The sequence below is a fragment of the Cnephaeus nilssonii genome (assembly GCF_951640355.1).
Source record: "Cnephaeus nilssonii genome assembly, chromosome: 9".
Lineage (NCBI taxonomy): Eukaryota > Metazoa > Chordata > Mammalia > Chiroptera > Vespertilionidae > Cnephaeus > Cnephaeus nilssonii.
This window is the reverse complement of record NC_137080.1, coordinates 72,818,862-72,837,286: the sequence shown is the minus strand read 5'-3', so window position 1 is coordinate 72,837,286 and position 18,425 is coordinate 72,818,862. Positions and strand designations below refer to the sequence as shown.

The 18,425-nt window shown below is 40.8% G+C and overlaps 1 protein-coding gene across 1 annotated transcript in view; it reads left to right on the top strand.

The window, feature by feature from the left end:
* The window catches only part of PRIM2 (DNA primase subunit 2), a 288,462-nt gene that overhangs the window by 115,288 nt on the left and 154,749 nt on the right, over positions 1–18,425 (top strand). The gene's annotated exons all lie outside the window — the stretch shown is intronic.

Here is an 18,425-nt window from a genome sequence, read left to right as displayed (position 1 = left end):
TTCCATAAAAGCTGGATGGTGGCTTTGCTGACGTGTGGAACGGTGAGCACTGTTCTTCACCGTCTTGTTGTTTAGCTGTCAGAGGAGGTTGTGCTGCTCCCTGCGCCTGCCCTCACCTGCTGCCTCACGCCTCCCTCCGCCTGAGATGGATGAACCTCGCTGTTCGGGACTGTCAAGGGCACCGCAATTAGTACCGCATCATTCTTGCTCCGACAAGTTCTGGCAACAGAAGCTTCTGGCAGGTGTGCATGCGCGTTTTCTGTGTTTCTGAATGTCCGAATGGCATAGCACACCTCCCAGCTTGCCAGTAGCTTAATCTGATAGTGAATTCAGCACAAGTCAGCTTTTAGAAGAGGAGACATATTAGAAATCAAGATGGGCTGTTGTGGTTATCTTGTGCTAATCACGATCAACTTTGGTTAATTTTGAGGGTCTATACCTTTAATAACACAACAAGAAATTCATGCAAAAAGAATTTGTATATAAATATGTTGGCATAATTCAGATGCAGTCAATGCCTGCTTTTCTCTCTTGACAGAATTCAGTAAGCCAGTTGTGGAATAGCATGTGTGTAAAATGATAGCAATCACAGTCAGTTTACATAGAACAGTCTGGCAAATCAGAAAAGATACCTGAGGAATTAAAACATTAAGGGTTAAAAAACGTTAGTCTGCCATGAAAGAGAAGCTGTAGTGTGATTGGTTAAAGGCTTGGGCTCAACAGTGGAGCGAGCCAGCCTTCTCTGTGCATTGAGGCGGTGTTGGCTACTGGGCAGATTCAGGAGATGGGATTTTCTGAGTGGCAGGGGACAGCGCTGGATTGGAAATCTAGGACTGAGGACTAGTCCTGGTTTTGTCACTAACGGCCAGTATGATTTCTTCTTCTAGAAAGTGAGGGACATTAGGCTAGATCAGGGGTCCTCAAACTTTTTAAACAGGGGGCCAGTTCACTGTCCCTCAGACCGTTGGAGGGCCGGACTATAGTTTAAAAAAAACTATGAACAAATTCCTATGCACACTGCACATATCTTATTTTGAAGTAAAAAAAACAAAACGTCAAAAACACCCGCATGTGGCCCGCGGGCTGTAGTTTGAGGACGCCTGGGCTAGATAATGTCTCTATCCTTTCTATCTTTTTCAAAAATATATTTTTATTGATTTCAGAGAGGAAGGGAGAGGGAGGGAGAGATAGAAACATCAGTGATGAGAGAGAATCATTGATCGGCTGCCTCCTGCATGCCCCCTACTGGGGATCGAGCCCTCAACCCCTGAGTCACACCAGCGGGCATATCCTTTCTATCTTTAATTTCTCTTCCTTTGGTTCTATAATTTAAAACACTTTTTTGGGGGAAGTGGAGGGCAGAAGTTCCAACATGTGTTTTTTAAAGCATCTTCAGAGATCTTAAACCATTCAGGCCTTCATAACACGGCATGTCAAATGTTGGGTATTAACAATATCTTAAACCCACGTAAGCTATTTCACGTGGTGATGACACTCCAGCATCCCAGGTGGGTTAGGAAGCTGGTTAAAGAAGCGAACTGTGGTGCTGTGGTCCTACTCACTGGCCTTGGGATCATAAGCATCTCTTCTGTGGTTTGGAAGTCTCATATCATCTGGTCCCTGCCTCTTCTCTTCAGTCACACTGCGCCCCCTGCAGTTCTCGGAATGCAGTGTTTTCTCTGGACACATGGTTGGCCGATCTCTCTGCCAGGACTGCTCTCTGCTGCCCCGCCTTCCTCAGGGGGATGCTCTTTGCTGGCTCACCTCTCTCAGTTGGCTTACTCCTACTCTCTGGCCTTCCCTCAAGAATCACTGAAAAAGGTCAGTCTTCCTCACACAGCCACAGTGCCATATACCTCTCCTTTGTAGCACTTGCCTTCATTATAATGTCATTTATCCGTATGGTTATTTGATTACTCATTCCCTTCTCCTATGTACTTACCATAAACTCTATGAGAATGCAGATCATGTGCGTTTTGCGGTCTTTGTATTTTTTGCTAAAGCCTGACTCAGTAATTGGAACCTACTAGCTGCTCAGCCCCTATTTGTTGTGTGACTGCACAGCTAAACTCCCTGAGCCTCTTGACTTGGAATAAATAATGATGATAATACTAACCACGGTAGCAGAGGCTATTTATTATGTACGTCCAGAGTGCCAGGCACCATTCCTCTGCTCTTGTCCCCATCCCCATCTTCACGATTTTCATAATCACTACCACGATTTCTTGAGTATTTTAACTCAGGCACAGACCCTGGAATCCACATCCTCCACAACTGTGCTCCACACTTGGGAATTATCATAGGAGAAGATCAGAGGCTTTCCGTGGATTTGTCACCCACATCAAGTCCTGTCCTTTGCTCGTAAATCTTTTTTCTTCTTTGCTGTATCCACCACTACCATCATAGTGTGGCAGAGATCTTGTCGTTTAGTTTGGCTACCATAACTTTGATCTCCTGGGAAATTCCTGTGTGTGGAAATCCTCTCCCGCCCACGAGGACAGACCTCTCTCTCTTCACACACGCAGAAAATGTCAGACACCTGCCTTCCCCGCTTTTCTTGTAGCTAAGGTACAGGAACATGATGCATCTGCCCTAGTTTCCAAGTCAGAAGCTCGTGACACAAAGAGGAAGGTACCAGAGAGAATCCGTTCTGCTGAGGATTAGATGGGAACGGTAGCTATATCGGGCTTTCAGAAATTGCACTATCAGTCATTCTAGAGAGCGAGTCCAGGGTGCAGAGCTGGTGGCGTTTGTAGAGTCTGTGCCCAGAAAGAGAGCAATGGTCTCCTCCTGGACTTGGTTCCTGACCTGCTTGTCTGGGAGGCAGCCCAGAGTATGGAGTATGGACGCGGGTCCAGGCTGATTGAGTTCGCATCCCTGCTGCACGCCAGCTCTGCCACTTCCCAGCCCTGCGCCTCTGCTTGAGGAGGTTACTTCATCTCTCTGTGCTTCAGTTCCCTCAGATGTGAAAGGGGAAAGAATAGCATGGACCTCGTAGAGTTGTGAGGATTAGATGAGTTAATTCAAGTAAAACTCTTAGAGCAGTGGCTGCATATTTACTGTAATGTGTATTAGTGTTTTCCGTCATTGTACTCGGGCCCTCTGGATATTCTCTGAACATACGCATCTTTTAACAGATTATTTTTCTGCCTATATTTATCAGTTGGAGGATTGTTTACAACTTGGTGCCCTGACTGATACAACATACACTTATGAATGGTAACTGCGTGGGGTATAGTATAATTGGGTGTTTCATTTCCTAGAAGGATATATAGAAGAACCATTTTCTTCTGTGTGTCCAGGGCCAAAATTTGTGTAGTTTTTTATTAAAATGCTTAACTCACTTGCTCTGGAGTCTCTTTGCATTGACTTATTTCATTGTAGGCCTCAGGCTGTGATGCCAGGCGGGGTGCAGTATTTGTCTGTAAACTCTGAGGCAGAGGGTCTCCGTGATAGGAAGGCGTCGTGTGTGAGGCTATGCGCCGTCAGGTAGTGATTGCATCACCCCCACCACCCAGCTGATCTCGCATACACTGTTGCTGCTAAGCAGTCTTGTCTGTGAAGAGGCTGATGAACGCGCTTCCCTCCCGATGGAGAGGAGGCCCATCCGGGTGCTGGGTTTCCCCTGGAACCCTTTTACTTGCCGAGGAGCACACTGCCTCCCGGCACATTCACTCTCGGTTTGTGAAAGAAGACACTTTCAAATGGGAATATGTCATGCAAGGTGAACTATTGGTATTTTCACAGCAGGCAAATTCTTACCATCCTCAGTATGAAAACACTGCTGAAGCACATTTATGGTTTTGTCACCATTACAATGAGAACAGACAGTGACATTTAAACCTAGGAAAATTCCACCCTGGTGCTGACTGTTAATGTGAAAAACTTGAAAAAGCAGGTAGAACACTGTGACCTCAGGGATGTGAATTCTCTAATCAGAGCATACAGAGCAGTCAAATATTTGACTTATTGATTTCTGGAGAAGCAAGCTGTTTTGTATGCAAGGTATGAAAATAGTATGAGTTTTTGTCCTTGATTCAGAATAAGCAATGAGACCCAGGGCCCTATGTAGATTGGAATTTATGTTGAATAGTATACACGCTTTTAATGTTTTAACAGAAGGGGTATTCAGTTTTCTCATGTGTTTATAGCTATGTGTTTAAAACACAATAATTTATATTTAAATATGAATGTTTGTTTTGAAAATGATATTTACTAATAAATACATGCTGTTATTAAGAACGTAGCATAGTATCTTAGAAAGATCCTAGCCACACAGCGTTCTAAATTTCCTCTACCCACATTTGAATGTATTTCTTTTCTGCGTTCTCATCCTTTTAAATTTTGCTCTTTTGTAAAGTTACCCATCTAGAGCTTTATCGGTCAATTTGTAGTACATTGGAAACTGACCTGTTAAAGAAGCCTTTCCATTTTAACTTAAGAAACACAGATTGTCTTTTGGACAAATAGTAGTCTGTAAATTCTGTTTCTGGAAAGGTTTTTATTTGAGCATTGTGGCATTTTATCAGAAGTGTTTTCCATTTTCCCTTAATCTTTTTAATCACATCTTACAAATATTTGAAGACACCTTGAATTCCTAGGTCTGGGTAACCCTCTTGTCCTTCCCACCTCCTTTTCTCCACGGGGCTGTGTTTTGCAGCCAGCTCTTCATGAAAATTCCATCACAAATTAGTTGGCTTGGGTTTTCAGTGTGCTAGTTGCTTTAAATAAAAGAAGGGGCATTTTTTCCCCCCTGATTTTTTTTTTTTTTGCAATAGGTAGTCTTTAGGTAATTTCTAGCAAAGCTTAGGACAGGAGCTTTGCTGCTTTAGTAGAATAATGTGCAGAGAGTAAATATGAATCGTCATATTTCAGAATGACTTTTGGAAACCTGAAATCCCAGGATTCTGCCTTAATCTTTAAGTGCCATTCAGAATTTAGACTAGAAAAGGTGTTTACTGAGTAACTACCGGCAGCCTCACCATTAGCAGATACTGATTCTAGTTTGGTAGGATGAACCTACATTGTCTGTTACATCTCACTGCATTCCAGGTACAGCCAGCTTTAGTTACAGCCTATGATTTTGTGCTTCCATTTTATGGTTCAAATAGTTCCTGGATTCTAGGTTTTCATGAACACCTTGCTTTCTTCTTTAGTGCTTGGCATCCCAGTTGTTCTTCCCCACTAATTACCCTCTCATAGGAACTTCAAAGATTGAATAAGGGGAAGCCAGAATGAGTCGCAGTACTAGCTTCCAGGGTACAGTTACAGAGATGAATAAAACCACTTATTTGATTTTATGAGATCAGAATGGAATTCTCTCTACTCAGTTTTTGAAAGAATATTGGCAGAAAATTATAGTGATAGCAGTAATTGAGTTGGCCCCATGTGACAAGGATTTATAGTGTGAGATGTTAGTGTTGTTATTTTTAAATCCAGAGTCTGGAGTTTCTAGTTCATTGGAATGTTAGCTCTTGCCTTTCTTCGGGGAGCACCTGTTTTGGGACAGGTACTTAGACAGTGAAATGAGGTGTGAGCTCCTGGAAGGAGACTAGGACAGGGAGTGAAACAACCAGTGGAGAGAGAAGGCTAAGGCAGCAGTGAGAGCCAGAGACCAAGGCGAGGGAGTTATCAGGCCAAGAAGAAAAACAGCCGTGGTGGGGGGTGGTTTGGAAGAGGGAGCATCGAGAAAGAGAGGAGGTTGGAGAGAGCAAGAGTGTGTCTAGAGGAAAATAAGTGGTGAAAACAGTGGAAGTTGAATGGATTCAAAGTAACGCAGAAAAAGTAGTGATAAAAGAGCAGTTAAGGGAGAGTAGGAGGTACAAAGCCAGGGAAGGTGACATAGGTTAGAAGGATGGTGAGGAAGGAGAGATGGACCTGTTGTAGGAGGCGGGAGTAGACTCATGGGTTCAGTAACCTCGGTACTTGAGTTCTGGTTAGGAAAGAATTCAGAGCCAAGACCCAAACTATAAGAGAACATTTATTTGTTAAATCACAGAGATAGAAAAAGTAATTCCTAGAAGAAATGGGCTTAGGAAACAAGTTATAGAGGTAAAGGTAGGGCCCTTGAAGCTTGGGAGTGAGGTAGGTAATGATAGGGAGTGTGGGTGCAGGGGTGGGGTGGGGGGAGGGGTGACAGGGAAGGAAAAGGGCAAGGTGTGGGCTTGCTCCTGGGAGGGAGAGCAAGCTGGGCCCTCCTCCTATGGGTTTTAAGGGTGTAGATTTTAGGGGAGGTCCCAGGGGAAGATCTTAATAGAATATTCAGCAACTTTCCAGATATGTCCTTCAGATTTGGGGTCTCCACTGATTGACTGGTTGGTGCCAGGGCAGAGGGGTCATCTGGTCCTGTGTCTGGTTTTATGGCTTTTCTTCTAGGCCTGGAGCTGAAATACAACTGAGACCTAGATGCTATTTCTGGGAGGAAAGGTCAGGGGGTCCAAACTGCATGACCAGTGATATGCTAGAGGAGGAAAGGGACCCTGGGGGCAGGGTCCCACCCTACAATTGCCCATTGCTGGGCACCTGGGGCTTTCCACCCTGGCGACCTTCTGTACCTGACCCATCGTCCTTGCTCTGCTCATGTCTGTCTGTCTACAACAGACCCTCTATCCAGTGTCCTGCTAAAATGGGTGGGAGACACTGCTGATAGTTTCTGTTGAAGGTAGAATCCCAGCAGTTCCAGTGGTTGTCAGTCCTTCACAGTTCCCGAAGATGTGCGTATTTTCACTTTTGCAAAGTTATAAACTTAACCTGAATTAGGGGAATCATCAAGTTACTATACCTTCTTTTCCTCTGAAAAAATGAAGCATACTTTTCAGTAAGAGAGTTTCTTTGAGTGATAATAGTTTAGTACATACATAAAAGCTGAAGTTTCCATATTTCATTCAAGATATGAAAGAACAGAAAACTTAAGCTGAGTGTTTTTAACGATGCAAGTCATTGCATACGGCTTTGGTAGAATTTATTCTGGAACCCTTGTTTTGAGGTGTGCTGGGTTTTTTGTTTTTGTTTTTGAGAACTGTCATCATTGACCAGGTGGTACTTTAAAATGAAACAAGGCCTACCTTCAGCCGGAGTTATTCTGGAGCCAGTGACCAGTGAGATGACTTGGGTGTGGGATAGTGGAAGAGATTTTGAGGCTGTAATGGAGTTTTGCTAAGGAGGGCTGACAGGGTTCTCTCTAAAGAGGCCCCTTGTGCATTAAAGCAAAGTTCTGCCTAGGGCTGCCCTTTTCTAAGTGAAGGTCAGGTGTGCAGTAGGGATTGCCTGAGTGTTACCAGTTAGTGGGTTCCTAGCAGGGTACCCTGGTTGCTTGTTGCATCGTAAGATGGTGTCTTTCAAATCCTTTTTGATTTGCATTTTTATGTTGGGGCAGTTTTACCAAAAATATCCTTCTATTAGGAGAATACAGGAATTTAATCAGTATGAAATCTTGGAATGTTCAAGTCTCAGAATAACTAATTAAATATATAATAGGCAAATGTGACAATTTGGCCCTGCTATTCTATTAGATTGAATATAAAAAGGCATAGCTGAAGAAAATTTATTTTGCTTAAAATAAAAGCATACATTTTAAAGTTGGCTTTGGAGAGCTGGAAGCAATTGTATTGTAAGTGTGTGTAATTATCTGCATTCCTTTCCAACCTCTTTGGGATCAAATTGGTTTTCTCCAAGAAAGGCAATTATGTGCGGGAGGCCACTTTTGGTTGAATTACTGTGCGGTGCACCCAGTGCATCCCACAAACCTGAAATCATAGGCTGCTATGATTTATAATACCCATTAATTACAGCTTTGTATTAAAGGCTTTTAGTTTTCTGCTTCAGTAAACCTAAATTCTCCTTTTGAAGAAGAATTGCTTACATTAGGTCTTATGCTAAATAGTGAAAGTCCTGTCTTTTAGAATCTCATCAGAGGGCTTGATGCAGTGAGAACTTCTCAGTTGGCTTTAAATGTGCATTGCTGAAGCTGTTTAACTTTGGGGAGTGATGAGATACCTGGAAGAGATACTGGTCCTTGATGAGGAGGTGGCCCGCATCATGGTCCAAAAGGGAAAACTGCAAAGCATTCATCAGAAAGTACTTATCCACCAGATGTTTGTTACCCTTACAGCCATCATGACAGGCTTTGTACTGCACCTGGCATGCACTCTGCGGCTAGCTCAGTGGTTCTCAACCCCAGCTGTTTATTCACCTCTCCCCCCCACACACCCAATTAAATACTGGGTGTGGATTTTTTTTAAAGGGCTCCTTGTTGAATCTAATGTGTAGCCAAGCATGAAAACACAATCTATTAAGTCCTATCTGGTAACTTTCCCCTTCTTTTCCTTTGTTTTTGGTCCCATATTCCCATATTCCTCTATAAGGAGAAAATATGATCAAGTGAAACAAATGAACAAAGCCAGGTTGCATTATTTTCTCCTGGGCCTCTTCCATAGTATAATTCTATTCAGAGGCAAACAGTTCCCTTGCAACTCCTTTCAGTTTTGTAACTTCACTTTTTTCACCTATGTGAAGAATGTCTAAATCTAAGGTTTCTTTGCTAAACTTGACCATTTTCTAGCCAATTCAGGGACCTGCTTTTCAGTGAGGCTTTGACATTTTTTGTGTGTGTCTGAATATTTAAAATCACATTTTGACCTAGGAAAGTTTTAAAATAAGGAATGATAGTGTTTTTTATGACCTCTTTCTTGCAAATTACTCATTAAACTCCATTTTGTTTAAATTTCACACGCCTGAGGAATTTATAAGTATTATGTATTCTTTTTTAAGGAGAGGAGCCCAAGAACAGCTTCATCTTACACAATACCAGGTTGTCCATTTGAAAATGGAGTTAGTGTCTATTATCTAATGATGCTACTTACTGTGCTATCTTTTATTTGAATACTAGAGGCCCAATGCACAAAATTCATGCACTCGGAGCAGGGGGTGTCTCTCAGCCTGGCCTGCACCCTCTCGTAGTCTGGGAGCCCTTGGGGGATGTCTGAATGCTGGCTTAGGCCCACTTGTGAGCCGTCTTCTGGCTGAGTGGCGCTCCCCTTGAGGGAGCACACTGACCACCAGCGGGCAGCTCCTGCGTTGAGTGTCTGCCCCCTGGTGGTCAGTGTGCATCATAGCAACCGGTTGTTCTGGTGTTGGGCCAAAACAGGCTCTCTGACATCCCTTGAGGGGTCCTGGATTGTGAGAGGGCACAGGCAAGGCCAAGGGACCCCACCGGTGCATGATGGGGGCTGGGGGGGATGCGGGAGGTTGGCCAGCCAGGGAGGGACCATGGGAGGGCTCCAGGGCATGTCTGGCCTGCTCAGTCTTGATCGGCCGGACCCCAGCAGCAAGCTAACCTACCTGTCGGAGTGTCTGCCCCCTGGTGGTCAGTGCACATCATAGTGACAGGTTGACCGGTTGACTGTCTGCCCCCTGGTGGTCAGTGCACATCATAGTGACTGGTCAACTGGTCAGCTGTCTGCCCCCTGGTGGTCAGTGCACGTCATAGCAATTGGTTGAGCGGCCTTAGCATATCATTAGCAAGTTACAGTTTGATTGGTTGTTACGGATGACTGGACACTTAGCATATTAGGCTTTTATTATATAGGATATAATAAATTGCATATACCATACAATTCAACCATTTAAAGTATACAATTCAATGGTTTTTAGTATATTCATGATGGTGTGCAACCATCACCTCAGTCAATTTTAGAACATGTTCATCACCCCCAAAAGAAGCCTTATAATGCTTAGCTTTCACCCTTAATCCATCCATCTCCTTACTCTATGGATTTGACTACTCTGGGTATTTTACGTAAATGGAATATGTGATCTTTGTGACTGGCTTCTCTCACTTAGCATAATATTTTCAGGGTTCATTCATGCAGTAGCATGAGTTAGTACTCCATTCCTCTTTATTGCCTAATATTATTTCATTGTGTGGATGTAGCAGATGGGTGACTTATTGTATGGAAGTAGCACATTGGTGATTTTATTCTGACTTCTGTATCTTTCTCCTCTGACTCCCAACATTGTTTTGGTTATAACAGCCAAAGCCATGCCTCTCAGTAGCACAGGAGAGAACAGACGCAGTTGCACTGTTAGGGGTAGAATGGAACCCCTCATTCTTTTGTGCATTTATCACATTTATATTGAGTGCCTAACGTGTGCACAGCACTGTGCTATACATAAACTTATAAAGGAAATGGCGTAATGTTTGACTGTGCCGTAAGTATGTTTGTTGTAAGCAAAGTCAGGTTCAGAAGAAGGAAATAATTGTTTCTGTTTGTAATTTGAGGTTGCCAGTTCTAATGGCTCCTAGGTCGTTTTTTTCTTGTTGTCATTACCTTATCTGCCACTGAAGTGGCAATGGTCTCCTATATAGGAGCTCTATTCAACAAGTTCATTCTCCTACTCCCATACATTTAAATATTGAAACATGAATCTGAGTCATTTTGGAATTTTTCCAGTTTAAAACCAATAAATAAACACTTTTTTAAAGAGTTTTGAAGGTCGTAGGTTATAATGGACCTAAAAATGTAGAGTATCATTTAGTACCAAGTTATTCAGAAATGTTCAGAAATGGCAAAGTACATTCAGCCACCAAAATTGCACAGTGATAATATCCTATTTAATTCAGCTGGAATTCAAATTAAAGGCAGGTTTAATGGATGGGAAACCTTGTAGCTTCTGCGTACCCCGATAAGCATTGCATAAATACCAGTTGTAGCCACTTGAGTGAACTTCAGATCCACAAGAGAAATTCTCTTTAGGATATTTTGAAATGCCGTTCATCTGCTTCACTTAGATTTTATAGCTAGCATATAATCCTTTCCTGTTGTTAATGCTGTGTAGTATATCATATAAAAATATTCACAACGTCACTGTCATTGTGTTTATAATTAGCTGTGAAAGATGAATGTTTCTCTGCACTTACCTTGCTGTCTGCTAAAACTCTGTAGGCCATCTCGATTCATTGATTTTATTATTATTATTTAAATATATTTTTATTGATTTCAGAGAGGAAGGGAGAGGGAGAGATAGAAACATTAATGATGAGAGAGAATCATTGATCAGCTCGCTGCCTCCTACACAACCCCTACTGGGGATCAAGGCCACAACCCAGGCATATGCTCAGACCTGAAATTGAACTGTGACCTGCTGGTTCATAGGTTGATGTTCAACCATTGAGCCACACTGGTCGGGCTTGAATCATTTATTTTAAATACCATGTAGCGTAAGTAATAAGATTATGTGATTTAAAACATTATAATAAATTGTAAGAACCGGGAAAAGATTTTATTTACTAATTTTGTAAGTAAGTTGGATTTTAAGGATTTTGTAAAATTTTACTCCTAGTTTTGAAGGTATGTTAGCTATTACAAATAGTACTGAATAGTTCTAATTTGAAGCATATGTATTCATTTCAAAGTAGTATAAAGATATTTTCAGAATTAATAGCATCAAATATAAAAAGTGTTTCTTTAAAATTTGAAATCTAAAGAAAATAGCCTTTTCCTCCACTCTTCAAAGGTAACTAAAATGCCTTCTATTTGTATAGCTTTTGTTGTTTAAAAATTTTTAAATGAGTCTTTATTTTTATGCTATATTCACATGTAATTTTTAACATTTACATGTCTCTAAGCTGTATACTATTATCAGCAACAACAACAATAGATATTTTAGTTAAATAGTAAAAGACTGTAGATTTTTATGGGCAGAATAATAGACAGGGAGCTATAGCAGTGAGAGCGAATGGTGATAGGGGATAGGAAACTCCCCTGAGCAAAGACACTTTTGTTTAAAATCAGATAATAACTTATATGGAAGGAGTCAGCATAAACCGAATAGTATGTATGTGTGATTAGAGGCAGTAGTTTTTAAAGTAAGTTTATAGTAAGTTTAGATGGCACAGTATCCCTTGTTCATGGCCATAATAGATACTCAATGTATCAGCGATAATGCAAAATCATGCACTGCAGTAAAATGTAAGTAATAAAATGACAATAGTAGTGGCTAGTATTGATTGTTTACTATGAGCCAGACAATGTGCATATATTTAACACCTGAAGTCCTGTGAGGTGTAGTGATTTCTTACTTTCTAGATGAAGAAACTGAGATACAGAGTTAAGTAACTTGCCAAAGAGAATTTAATCTTGACTAATCCCATTATCTGTGTTCTTACCACTGTGATACTGCCATTTTTTGTTATTTTTCTATAGGATTTTTTTTCTTGTGATGAAATGCTATATATTCATTGTAACAAGTTAAGCAAATTAGAGTATATTGTCCCTTCCTTGTATGTTTCTTGATATATACAAAAACATATATGAGATATTTGGAGATTAACATACATTAATATGTCTTTTTAAGAATGTATATTTTCTTAGCTGGAAATTTGGAAGTGAACTTTAGCTGGTGGGAGTATTAGAATTTGTATCTACATTGGGTCAGACACACCTGGATTTGAAGCTTAGCAATGCCAGTCTACTAACTGTTCCCTGGGGCAAGCTCCTTACATCTCTGAGCCTGAGTTTCCCCATCTGTGAAGTGGTTATCATCATTTCCATGGCTCTGTAACTGACTGTCCTATATGAAGAGAATAGGTTGAACTATAGTCTAGGTTAAACATTTATTTTAGTCTTTCTATATAATTTTAGTAGCTGGCCTAAAATGAAAATAAATCCTCTGAATTAAATCATCTGAACTGATTTACTTGAGTGTTAATTGATAATTGTGAGCATTATGCAGATGTCTTTCTTATACAGTAGTGCATGTGGAATTGCTTGATTGGCCATATTTACTTGGTTAATGTATCGTGGATTGCTAAAAAAATGCTTCAGAACTTAAAATAATTCTTTCAGAAAAAAACAGGATTAGGAAAAGTTATAGGCTGACTGCTTTTATTCATACCCTTTTTATGATTCATCTTGTTTCTCTGGTCTTAAGTCGAGAAGAACTAATGATTTTTCCTGTCTGAGTAGGGGATGATTTGCAGCTGGTCCATGGAGATTTCTGAAAGATAGACTTTTAAGCATAATCTAACATGTTCTTACTACTGTCTTACAAGGGAAAAAAGCTTTTTCTCTCTGTCTGTCTCTCTTGCCTCCGGATATATTGCCCCATACACATGTGGCCTTTACGGAACACTGTCCTCATTATGGTGCTTAGATGGCTAAAGGAATGCTAGATAAAGACCTGGCAAATTGCACCTATTCTCTCTTCTCCACTGCCACACTATTGCTGGCAAACACTAACCTTTCCTTTATTTCTATAATTTTATTAAGAATGTTATTAAATGGAATAATATATTATGTAGCCCTTTTTTTAAAAAACAACAACAACACTTGTATTTTCAAATAATCTTAGATCCAAAGGAAGTTTGAAATACAGTATAGAGGTCCCTTCCATGTACTCTTTACTCAGTTGGCTCCAGTGGCTGTATCTTGCACAATTATATTATAATATCAAATTCAGGAAATTGACATTGGTACAGTGTCTGTGTATAGTGCTGTGGATTCATGTAACCACCACGAACACCAAGATACACAACTGTTCAGTCAACACAAAGATCCACTTCATTCTACCCTTTATGGCCACACCCACATCCTTCCTGCCTCCGTTCCACCCTTAATCCCTGGCAACCACCAATTCGTTTTCCATATAATTTTTTCATTTCAGGAGTATTATTTATAGGGACTTATGCAGTATATGACCTTTTAACATTGACTTTTTTCTTGGTCAGTATAATACCCTTGAGACCCACCCAAGTTGTTGCACGTTTCAGTAGTTCCTTTTTATCACTGTGTGGTTTGTTTAACCTGTCATCTGTGGGAGAACATTTGGACTATTTCCATTTTGAGCTATCATGAATGAAGCTGCCATCAACATTTGTGTACAGGTTTTTGTGTGAACATAGGTTTTATTTTTTCCTTTGTGATGAATGCCCATGAGTTCAATTACTGACTTACATGGTAATTGCTTGTTTAGTTTTTTAAGAAGCTACTTCCCAGAGTGGCTGTTCCATTTACATTTCTACTAGCAATGAAAGAGTGGTCTAAGTTTTTTCCATTCTGTCTATCATTTGGCATCATCATTTTTTATTTTCTTCATTCTAATAGGTGTGTAGGGTAATCTCACTGTGGTTTTAATTTATTTTTCCCTCATGGCTAATGATATTGAACATTTTTCTCCCCATCAAATACTGTTTGAGTTAGAAACCGACGTGTTTCAAGAAGTTTTTGTTTTTGCTTTTGTGTTTTTTCTCTGGGTTGGACAGGTAAGAAGAGAAAGAGGTGAATTTGGAAGCTATTGAACTAGTTTAAGTGGGAAATTCAGAAGGCTTTTTGGCTGGCTAAGGTAAACAGAAAGAATGGTACAAATGTCTGCATAGATATGAAGAGGTAAGGATAATGGAGAGAAAAAGTAAATGAAAATTTGGGTATTGATGTTTGATGACTGCAAGTTCAGGGTACAATTGACAAAAATAGATAATTCTGAATTTTCTTTTTAATTTGGATATTCATTTGGCTCACATTTTGCTGGGATATAAGCAATAGTAAGCAAAAGAAATATATAAATCAGAGATCTGGAAGTTGGCAACGCAGGCGGGACCAATTTCATAGGCATTGGTGGCCAGCAGAGTCTCATCCGATAGGAGATTGAGGAAGAGAAGGGGGAAGAAAGGTGTTGGGGCACTTTCAGTCCACGGGTACGTGCAAATGCCAGATCTGAAGGGACTGAGGTATAAATGTGACCAATAAGCTTGGAATGTCTTTTTTTAAAACACAGGAGAAGTAAGCACAGTTATAGAAAGAGAAAAGAGGGACCAAGAGAACCATTAAAGGTTAAGATACATGTGAGAACAGGTGGTCTCAAAGCTGCAAGCAAAGGTTCTCGATGGAAGCAGGGTGTGAGGGGCGTGTTAGGGACAGTACCAGAGGCAGGAGGAAGCATCCTCTCTGTCAGGGAAAGTAAGTACATCTCTCACGGCCCAAGAGGGAAGAGAGAGAAGGATGTGCGGAACACAGAGTTTTGAGGAGGGAGACTGAGGACAAGCATCAGATGGCTTCTTTGATCTTAGGAAAGTAGATGGTTGTTGTTGTTGTTGTTTTTTTTTTTATCAGACATTTTGGATGATTTCAGGTTATTTATTTTTAAAACGATTGCTTTGATTAGAGCCCCAGGATATGAGTACAATACAATCTTTCATTAAATGTTTAAACAGCAGCAGCAGCAGCAGTGAAAAGAAGTGCCAGCAGCGTAAACAATGTATCTTACAATCCTGCCAGCGGGTTTGTTTAAAAGGGACACATACATGTCTACCTGTATATCATGCCAGAAAGAAACTGTATTTAAAATTTGATGGTGAACATGAAATACACTAATCACATATGATAGTTAAAAACAAAACAAAACAAAACACCCAACACAAAATTGATGACTCTCAGGTCAACCAAGAAGCTAGGATTTTTTTTAGTGATGCAGGGTTCGCTGGGCAAGGCACTGTAATACTGACTGTTCTTTCAGCGCAGATTATGATAATCTGTAGGCCTAGAAGGCAAAAGAAGGAAAAGACTCAGCAGGAAGGGAATGGGAAAGGGAAGGAAATGCCATTCGTTGTATTGCACATAGGGTCTCTGATTGGGAGAGGTGGTGGTGGTGTGTTATACCATCATTAATCACTAAGAATTAGGATTTCATCTAAAACGTTTCATCTAAATATTTAATAAAAGGTAAAGTAAAATATTTATTTCTTGGCAATGTAAGGTTATGTAACTTGCAGTGAAATGTGAGCCAGTATTGGTCTAAGCCAGTGGTCGGCAAACTCATTAGTCAACAGAGCCAAATATCAACAGTACAACGATGGACATTTCTTTTGAGAGCCAAATTTTTTAAACTTAAACTTCTTTTAACGCCACTTCTTCAAAATAGACTCGCCCAGGCCGTAGTATTTTGTGGAAGAGCCACACTCAAGGGGCCAAAGAGCCGCATGTGACTCGCGAGCCGCAGTTTGCCGACCACAGGTCTAAACTAAAGGCACAAGAAGACAAATTGTAATTGTAGAAGTAGTAAAAAAACAAATGGCCTGAGTTAGGTGCTAAAATGATTAAGATATTAAGTAGTTCTGATATTCTTACAATAGTATGAGGCTTTGTATCATCTTATTCATTGATTTAATGGTACTTTATGCCATGTCAAATACTTGATCCTATGATTATTAGGTACTATTCATAGTTGAAATTTATTTCCTTTGTCTCGCTTGTTCACAAATATTATTTGATCTTGCTTGAGCTTCATAGACTTAAAAGCTTTAGCACATGGGAAATAAAAATGGTGTTTTTCTCTTGGATAATTACATAAAATCTCTTTATAACTGATCCTAAAACCCGATGCACAATAGCATTTACACAGGTGTTTGGAAAGTAAATAATAGTGGTAGGGATTGTTGTAGGGATTATGCTGTCATTAGCAGTTGTAGTTGATTTTTTTCACCTTAGAATAAGAAGGCATAGACATAAGTGTATGGAATGAGAAAAAATGCACATGGTTTCTTGTCAACACAGACTGAAAAATCCTTGCCTGTCCATCCAGTTGTATTTTGTGAAACCACTCTTTCCTCACTCTCCTCTAGCTGTACCTCCTTTTTCTGTCTCAGGGCCTTTGTGTATTCTCTCTTCACAGGGACTACTCTTTTTCCAGATCTGTGTGGTTCCCTCGAACACTTGCACTGTAGACCCTTACATTTGTTTTGCCCTCATCCTGGCATGCTCTCCACCCAGATACTCACATGGTTTGTGTCCTCACTTTATTCTGGTCTCCCTCCTCAAATGTCATCTTCTAAGAGAAAATGTTCCTGTCTAAAATATCCTTGCCTTCCCAAACCTTCCTTCTTACGTCCTATCCCCTTAACATGTTGTTTTTATTATAGCACTTAATCTCACAATACATTAAATTTTGTATTTGTTTACTGTCTCCACCAAAGGGCAGGGATTTTTTGCCTTGCTCACATTTGTGTCCTTAGCATCTAGAACTGTGATTGTGTGTGTGTGTGGGGGGGGGGGCGCGGGGAGGAGAGGTACTCAAATAAGTATTGATGAATGGTTACTTACTTAAGTTGTGATGTTCAGCTGAAACTAATATAATAATAAATGTCAGCTGTAATTGGAAAAAAAACACAGTTTCTTACAAGTTGTAGAGACAAGCTACGTTGGAGCTGGTATTTGGAGATACTTGAATAGGGAGTTAGCTGTCTGGGGTGGTTAGTAGAGGGACAGATAAATATCCACACTGCAGGACCAGATTCTGTGACCATGTGACATAGGCTGGGAAATCATAATTTCACATCCTTCTGGCCACGGTGGTTAGTCTAGGATGTCTTGGCCCAAAGTGAGCTGGAGGACAGAAAACCTGGCTCTGTTCTGTGAGACCTTGCCATTCCTGCTTTCTGTCGCTCTTCCTTAGATTCTGTGAGCTACTCCAGCCTGGACTCCTTTTAATAATTGCTGGTTTCCCCTTTGGATAGTTAAAGTTTTGTGTCTGTTCTTTGACCCCTAAGAGTTCTGCCTAATACAGGTGGGCAGAGACGGATCATGCGAATTCCTTCAGATCTTTCTATTATAAGATCTGAGCTGGTGTTAGTCTATGGTAAGGGTTGATAAGGATAGCCCTTGTGTTTTCCTGTTTTTATTTTAGGTCTCTAAGGCAGAGTAGGAGATAGGGGGGAGGGGAGAGGTATATCTACATTTCGAAAACTCTTAGTTTATAGGAAAATTGAGTGTCTGTAGATGTCCACACATTATTACCAGTGGCTAGAGAATTATTCATTAATTTGCTTATTCTATAGATATTTAATGAGTGCTTATCCTGTGCAGGATATTATCTTTACATGCAAAGGTTAATTACTTCATTTGTCAGTCACCTATTGAGTGAAAGCTCTATGCTGTGTTTTGTGGGGGCAGAGATGGACAAGCCCTGGCCTCTGCCCTAAAGGAGCTTGCTGTCTAGGAGGAGAGAAACAAGCAGATAGGTGTGTGCAAAGCAGAAGCGTGTACTGAGAGACACCAAGGAGGGAGTCTTCAGCTGTAAGGTTAAGGCGTGGGACAGATCGAGGTTTCCTGGAAGGCCCTTAAGGAATGGAAAAGATGAATAGGTGTTTGCCAGAGAGACACATGAGGTGTGTAAAAGGAGAACTGGACTCCAAAGAGCAGAGGTGTTGGAACTGCTGGGCCAATGGGAAGAGCTGCTTTGCAGAATGGCTGGAGCATCTAGCCTAAGGGGAGGAAGGCTTGGGTGAGGGCTGGGACTGAATGAAGATGAGGCAAAGGGAGGTAGAGCAGGCTAAGGGTTGAGACTCCATCTTGAAGGCAGTGAGGATTCACTGACAAGATTTAAGTGTAAGGGAACAGCAGAGCAGGTTTGTATTTAGCAGGATCCCTGGCATG